General features: G+C 38.3%; 1 protein-coding gene and 1 long non-coding RNA gene across 24 annotated transcripts in view; one reads left to right on the forward strand and one right to left on the reverse strand.

Annotated features, from left to right (window-relative positions):
* LOC138003822 (beta-1,3-galactosyltransferase 5-like) overlaps positions 1 to 7,500 on the reverse strand; it is a 170,785-nt gene that overhangs the window by 142,278 nt on the left and 21,007 nt on the right. For 7 of the 23 annotated variants that reach the window (XR_011123665.1, XR_011123660.1, XR_011123666.1 and 4 more), the window contains one exon: positions 2,686 to 7,500. This exon is cut by the window's right edge and continues 651 nt beyond it. The exons of 6 other annotated variants lie outside the window; for them this stretch is intronic. The gene's annotated coding sequence lies outside the window, so the exon portion shown is untranslated. Of the gene's footprint in view, positions 1 to 809; positions 939 to 2,685 lie in introns of those variants that run through there. 10 more of the 23 variants (XR_011123668.1, XR_011123664.1, XR_011123669.1 and 7 more) reach the window with 2 other exon arrangements.
* The window catches only part of LOC138003825 (uncharacterized), a 176,124-nt gene that overhangs the window by 105,034 nt on the left and 63,590 nt on the right, over positions 1 to 7,500 (forward strand). The gene's annotated exons all lie outside the window — the stretch shown is intronic.

Consider the following 7,500-nt stretch of genomic DNA (forward strand, 5'->3'; position numbering starts at 1 on the left):
GCAAGAATCCCCCTACAGGAAGGGGTTCCTCCCCACTAACTGAAATAATAATCGCTAGTAAAGTGGGTAAGTGGGGGGAAACTATTGTGTGTGTGGATGGTGAGTTGAGGGAAAATTGTAGCCAAAGTTAGTCTGTAAAATGAGGAAGAGAAATTCACAAAGCAAAGTCTCAACCTGACAACGGAGTTAGCAAAACAGAACAAACTCTGTGTGAAAAGAAGAACTTTATTTTTAGAAACAGCTAGATAGTACATGTACAACAAAACTAAATCAAGTAAGAGGGATAAACAAATATTTGAACATGAAATTTATTCGTTCTTAAAAACTAAGAAATAATAATTAAGAAAAAAACCCTACATAAAACCTTCGTTCTTAAAAACACAGGAAAAGGCAGCTAAAAAACCCAAAGAAATCCCATGCTAAATGAAACGCAGGTGTATTAAATGAGGCAAATCTAACCAACCCGAAGGTAAAGAAAAACTGACTGCGACACCAGTTGGCTCGTAAATGGCTGCGGATCTTCAGGGGTAGAGCGCAACCGAGCGAGGGGGTTTCTAGTCCAGAGCCGGACCTCTACCCGACCCCCTTGTGCCGACTCAAGAAAGGAAAAAGAAAAGAAAGAGCGGAAAACCGGGAGAAAACAACACCAAAACCATGGACAGACTAACGCGCGACCAAAACTGCAAAGCCAATCAAGCAAAACTGGGACTGATAACACTAACCAAGAACACACTTACAGGGTGTATAATAGGATTACTGAAGCAAAATTATAGTTTAAAATAAAGAAGAATAGATACTTGGTTACTTACATGGAAGAAAAAGCTGGCACAAATTTCCCTTCTCTCCAAACATTTGCAAAGACTCCAGCAAACGTCAGCTGTGCTTACGACAAAAGAATGCACACAGGGCCTGGGCACGAGAAATGCGAAGGAGTCGATCTGCGAACCAGCATGACAGGGAAAATGGACGATGCACTAAAAATACTACTACGAAATGGGGATTAGGAAGCCAAAGAAAAGGCAGATTGGCCCAGAAAAACATGGAAGCCCAGGTGAGATTGTGTTGCTATTGATACAGGGTGTACTGCAGGGGTATAATCATTCGTTCTTCGAACTGAATGGTTGCAGGAAAAAATCCCATCTGGGCCCGGTTGTTGGAAAGCCGATTTTAACTTAATCCAGGATTAGGGTAAACTTTTATTTCATATTTTTAACTTTTTGGTGATAGTTTCTTTTACTTAATTTTGTTTTTCAAAATTGACTTCTTCTATTGTAACGTTTTGCCGAATGTCAGCGTTGAACAACATTTGGGAGTACAGAAATAAACTCATGGGTTAACTTTTAATCTGAGATTAGCGGTAATCGGCTTTTGAACAACCGGGCCCAGGTGTATAAATCATCCGTTCGTTTGGATGGATCCAGGGAAAAATCCCATCAGATGTATAGATCACTTGTTTTTATGGATGGGTCCTGGGAAAAATCGCATCAGGTGTATAAATTATTCGTTCTTTTGGATGTCCCGGTTTTGTCGCTTTTGTTCGGTCGTTCCGGTGTTTCACCGAGATAGCAAGCTGCACAGCCTGCACACGAAAATTTATAAGCAACACATGATCGGAGTCCATTGGGGACAGGGTCTTTCAAACTAAAGAGGCTACCTACTTTGAAAGAGGAAAACGCTAACACGATGTTTGCATTATTACAATAGAAATGTGTTCGCTTGCTATGTCGGTGAAACCACCCGACATTTCAACACACGTGTAAGGAAACATTTGGAAACGGACAGGGCCTCACACATTTTCAAGCATCTGGAGAGCTCCTTAGCGTGTCGCTCTGCATGCTCCCGTGACAATTTTGCCATCATTGATCAGGCATCTTCGCGGTTTGCTCCCAAAATCAAAGAGGCGTTGCACATATTTTGGGACAAACCAACACTTAACGCACAGGTCAAACACGTTAATTTGAAACTTTCTGTTTAATTTTGAATTACTATTGTCGTAGTCTTAATTATTGTCATTATTATTATTGTAATTTCTCTAGTATTTATATTTCACTGTAATTTATTGTTCATTTCACACTGAAGATGGCAGAGGTAACTGCCGAAACATGTCTGTAAAACTCAGGAGTGTCGTGTTTTTCTTAAAATTAGTTTCTTCGCTGCTTTTATCTAGACTATTTTATCTGTATGCTGAGATTCTCGGGATGTTCTTCTACACTGAATTGGAATGAACAGAGTGAATTTCACAGCAGTAACTTGTATTTTCATACACAGATTCAGTGATTCATTTTGAAAATTGTGTTAATGGGTACAGTGTACGCTTCAGGCAGAAAACAATGGGTCACAACTCAAATGCAATGGGTCAAAATTGTAACCAAGACAAGTTGTAGTTTTATTATTTTCGTTAGAAAGATGATTTATTACTCTCGACAACTCCTGCGAAGTCTCTGTTTTTGTGTACAAACCAGTCTTTGTAGCCAGAAAGCAGATAACAAACATGCACTAAAAAATTATAAGAACGTGCACGGGACAATCCCTCAGGACCTGCTGAGACATTTTGAAGTGCTTAAGAAATGCAGGATCAAATTTGACTGTTTATTGTATGAAATGCTTTTCATAAGAACTTTAAAGCCAGATCTCAACGTGCAATCAGACTCTATTCATGCGATAGCATTTTTATAATCTTCGCACCTTGTTATGTCAATTTTCGCGCCATATCGCTTTAAATGCTGTAATTTGCATGATCAAACATTTTCCTTGATAATGGATGTAGTCATGACTACTCCGAAACGTCGGATTTTATCGTTCGTTTTTACTATATTTGTTTTAAGAAATCTCTTTTAATAGCCCTAAAAAAATAATACAGATAATAAGAGTTGTGCCATGCTTTTAGCATGGGTTCCATAAGCTAAAATTCTCGGCCCAAAATAAGGAAACCCGAAAGTTAATACTTTATTTTGAAAAAATAGACACTGTCAAATGATAAGAACCATTTGCATGCGAGGATGGCAAAGGATGGCAAAAGGTGGCGGGGATGCAAATGGATTAAAATATGAATTTTTGAAATTTGTTAGGCTGAACATTATAAGTCAAACATTCAATCTTGGCTAAGAAATTTTTATAATTTAAGTTTGACAAATTTCGTTGCAAGTTGTACCAAAATGGAAAAATGCTTTCTTTCATGAAGTTTAAGCTTTTAACAACTATTCCATAACTTTAGGGAGCAGTTTCTTCATTTTTTAAACATTTTGAGCAAAGACACCGTGAAACAACCTCCTACATTAAATTGGCAAAATGATATATTTCTTTTGAATGTAATCACTTAAAGGTTTGCCTATGACAAATTTCCTTTGGTTGTCCAGACACGTTTGAAAGTATACAAATTTAAAGAGACCCTTTTGTAAGAACCTGTTGGCAGATATTTGGCATAATTATACAAAACCCTGTTTAGCAAACTAAAATCAAGCAGGTTCTATATGTGAGTAACAGTTAAATTGCAATAAGCACTTTAACCGGGGAGTTTGACTTTGAGATTGCAAATATTTATTTTTCTGGTAATCAATACCTATATCTCCTATATAGAAATTAGGACCTTGTCAATAACCCACTGTAATCCTGAATTTCCAAGTATCCCTATTTTGCCAGACAAAAGAATATATATATATGTTCGTATATGCAGGCTTTTACTTTTTTTTTTTTTTTTTTTTCACTGACCAAGGCTGCTGCCTAAGAAAATTTTAAAGGGGCCCTCAGAGCTAAACGCTGTGAACTTAGGAGCCCAACATATGAAGTGAAAGGTGTTGCTGTGAAAAATTAAGGTGCCCAGAGCTATTCTTTGGGAGCCCCAGGCTACCGGGCTTCTGTTAGGCAACAGCCTTGACTGACTAAGAAAACTTTGTTGGTTCTGGTCAGGCTGTGGTTTTAATTGTGAGAATGCTTCTGATGATCAGCTGTTTTGTATTGCGTTGGGTGCTTAATTAAGACATAGGTACTATTGTTCATACAATGTATGATTGTGTCAGCAATAACTGCTGTCATTAACACATTCATTGATAAAACAATTATTATTATTGTGACCAACAGCACTAATTCTTTTTTACTTAATTGGCAGATTGTTTACTTTTCCTTTTCAACAATCACAAATTATCTTTAGTCATACTTTGTCTCTGTACAAAGCCAAACTGAGTTAGGCTTGTGAAGATGGGCATGTCTTTACAAGTTTGTTCATTCTTACCACCCTCTCTCTTCCGTCAGGTTGAGTCAGGCTTGTGACGATGGGCATTCTTTGTTTGTTCATTCTTACAACTCTTTCTCTTCCATCAGGTTGAGTTAGGCTTGTGACAATCGATGGGCATTGTTTGTTTGTTCATTCTTACGACCCCGGGCCTCTCTTCCTTCAGGTTTAGTTAGGGCATTCATGGTTTGCACTGAGAACTTTGTTTCCTTTGTGGCCCTTTATTCAGTTGTCTATAAAAGTTTCAATTCTCCTTTAATGTGAATGGGTGCACATCCGTGTCAGTGGGAGGAAGATGCTCAACAGTTGTTCAGTCATGGTAACATTTAAAATTTTATTAAAATAATTTATGGCATGGAGAAAGTCCATTCATTTTAACCAGTTTATTGCTAGACCTATATGTCCTGCAGAAATTTTAGTGATCTTGTTATCCATCCAGCTCAAGATGTGACTGTCATATTTGGCGAGTCAAGGGAATTTTTTTTTAATTTTTCAGTTGACCTAGAAAGATATATAGCTAAATTTGTTGACTGCTCTGCACCATGATAACAAATAGATCTTAATTACTACCTCAAGCTGTTTTTTTTTGCCAAACCGCAAAAATGATCATGATAAATAAACATGTTTCAACTTAAGCGTAAGGTTTCTGCATCTAAGAATTACAGGGGCTCGAGTCTACTTTTTACAAATACTTACAATCACAGGATGCCCACATAATGTGTTTGACCCTTGGTATTTTTGAATTTAGAAGCAATGTATGAGAATAGCAAAAAGTTCCATATTATTGTACAATTCTGGGATAAATATTTGCATATAAGATGAGAATAATTAAACTAACCTTCATCCGAAATGTTCTGCTGTGTTGTTATTGTGGCTGCTAATGTGGCAAAATTTAGCCATTTCAAGGACGTGTGTTGCTCAGGTAAAAATTGCTACAATTTGCCATTTCCAGCCATAATAACAACAGCACATCATTTCAGATAGTTTATCCTCATCTTGTGTAAATATTTATCACAGAATAGTACAATAATAATTATGGAACTTTTTGTTATTCTCATGCATTGCTTCTAAATTCACCCTTTGTGTGTGTCCCCTGTGATATCAATGATTAGTGAGTCCATAGCTACAATGAGCGACAAAAGTGTTGAGACACTTGGCAGTAAAATTCGATTTTCTGCGTCTTCGATACATATTTCCCCCCCCCCCCTTTCCCCCAAAACAATGTTGATTTTTCTATTTCTTCGGCTGCACAGACCACAGGGCCTACACAACATTGAATTGGGGGGCCGGGGGTATCAGAGAATTAAGACTAGATGCAAATAAAATAGAACAAATGCTTAAGTATCGAAAAGCGTCTTTTCCTAAGAGTGTCTGCTTTGGGAGTACCACCGGTAGTTTGTATTTCAACAATTACTTTATTATTTCATTCCTTTTTCGGAGAGAAATAAGGTGGAGATGACAACACCCTAAATTGGCGATGACACGTACGAATGTCACGCGAGATCTCACCTGCAAAAAAGATGATAATTTCCTTAAATTTTTGTACTGATGAGTAAGCTTGCCATAATTTTCCCATGAGAAGAACCCAAATTCCGGAATAAAGCGATGGCAGGAATTTCAATTAAGTACTACGCCGGTCATTGTAAAAGAAACAAGTTTACTGTTTCAGACAATGAGCGACAAAAGTGTTGAGACACTTGGCAGTAAAATTCGATTTTCTGCGTCTTTGATAAATCGCCCCCCCCACCCCCCCTTTCCCCCAAAACAATGTTGATTTTTCTATTTCTTCGACTGCACAGACCACACGGCCTACACAGCATTGAGATTGGGGGCCCGGGGTATCAGAGAATTAAGACTAGATGCAAATAAAATAGAACAAATGCTTAAGTATCGAAAAGCGTCTTTTCCTAAGAGTGTCTCAACTATGTTAACTAAACTGGTTGTATATTTACAAAAGGAGAGGAGCAAGGGTGGCACAGTCGGTTAGTGCGCGGCTTTGGTGCAGAAGGTCCTGAGTTCGATCCCCGGATCTCACATCCTTGTTTCGACTTCTTTCCTTTCAGTGTAGCCTAAGTAGCTTTAATTAACAATTATTCGCCGAAGGCGAAGTGATTATCGGTGAATATTCACCGAGACGAAGGCGAGGTGAATATTCACAGATAATCACTTCGCCTTCGGCGAATAATTGTTCAGTAGTATAAATAGGTGATTATTTCAAAAAAGAGAAAAAAAAAATTCAACGCGAAATCATCTTCACTTACAGTGGCAAAACGACTACTGGCAGCCATTTTGTCCGTCGAGGTGATTATCGGCTGGTAATCCGAGATAGCGAGCCAATGAGAGCGCGCGATTTTGTATAATCACCTGTGTATTTATACTAAATACCCTTAAAACGAAGCAGTGATGGAACTGAGAGGGGGGTAAAATGAGCGCACCGTCGGCTTCCTAGGAGAATACTCTCTAGAGAGTAAAGGAACTTCCGACGTTAAATAACGTGTACCTTTACCTTTACCTATAATAAAGTACCTTTACACGCTGAAATCTTAAACTTATGAGTAACTGAAGTCCCTTTTTCCTAGATCCAACCCTCTGCGGTCCAATCTGTCAGTTTTCAACGTGAGTAATGGCGGACCGATGTAAACATCTTTTGGATAAAATTCAAAGCTCAAAATTTTGCCATTCAGGAGTTGCGCAAACACACTATCAAAATCTGGAGAAAAACGGAAGTGATTTTTTTTATCATAGCACCACTTAAAAAATAAATAAGCAACAAAACAATTTCGCCTCGTAGGCACTTTAAATTAACATGTCTAATTAAATCGTCGAGTTTGAACGAGGAATGAGCCTCTCAGTAGGCTTGATTATCTTTGATTTCATGTAAACACGATGTATCAGGTTTATGGACGCGGAACTCAATGAGTCTCCCAAAACAGCACCCGAGGGAATTGTCACTTTGTCTTCTGGGATTTTTCGTAGGTGATTTTCAAGCTGTCGATTGTCATTGAATAAATCGCGACCCGTATTAAGAGGCTTTACCCCCAACTTTTCAACCAAAAGAGCTATGTAGGCATCCTCTACAGGAAATGGTTTGTTTACTTTAGATGCATTTACCACATCTAAGAACAAGTCCCGGGACAAAATGTAAAACGGTCCTCGACAATAGGTGGGATAAACGACTTTGTCGTAGTCTTCCTTACTGACATACCACGGATTTCCGTCTTGACGCTTAACTGCTGCATTTCTTACCACAAACCCAGCATAGATTTTAGACG

Source organism: Montipora foliosa, chromosome 5 (assembly GCF_036669935.1).
Source record: "Montipora foliosa isolate CH-2021 chromosome 5, ASM3666993v2, whole genome shotgun sequence".
Lineage (NCBI taxonomy): Eukaryota > Metazoa > Cnidaria > Anthozoa > Scleractinia > Acroporidae > Montipora > Montipora foliosa.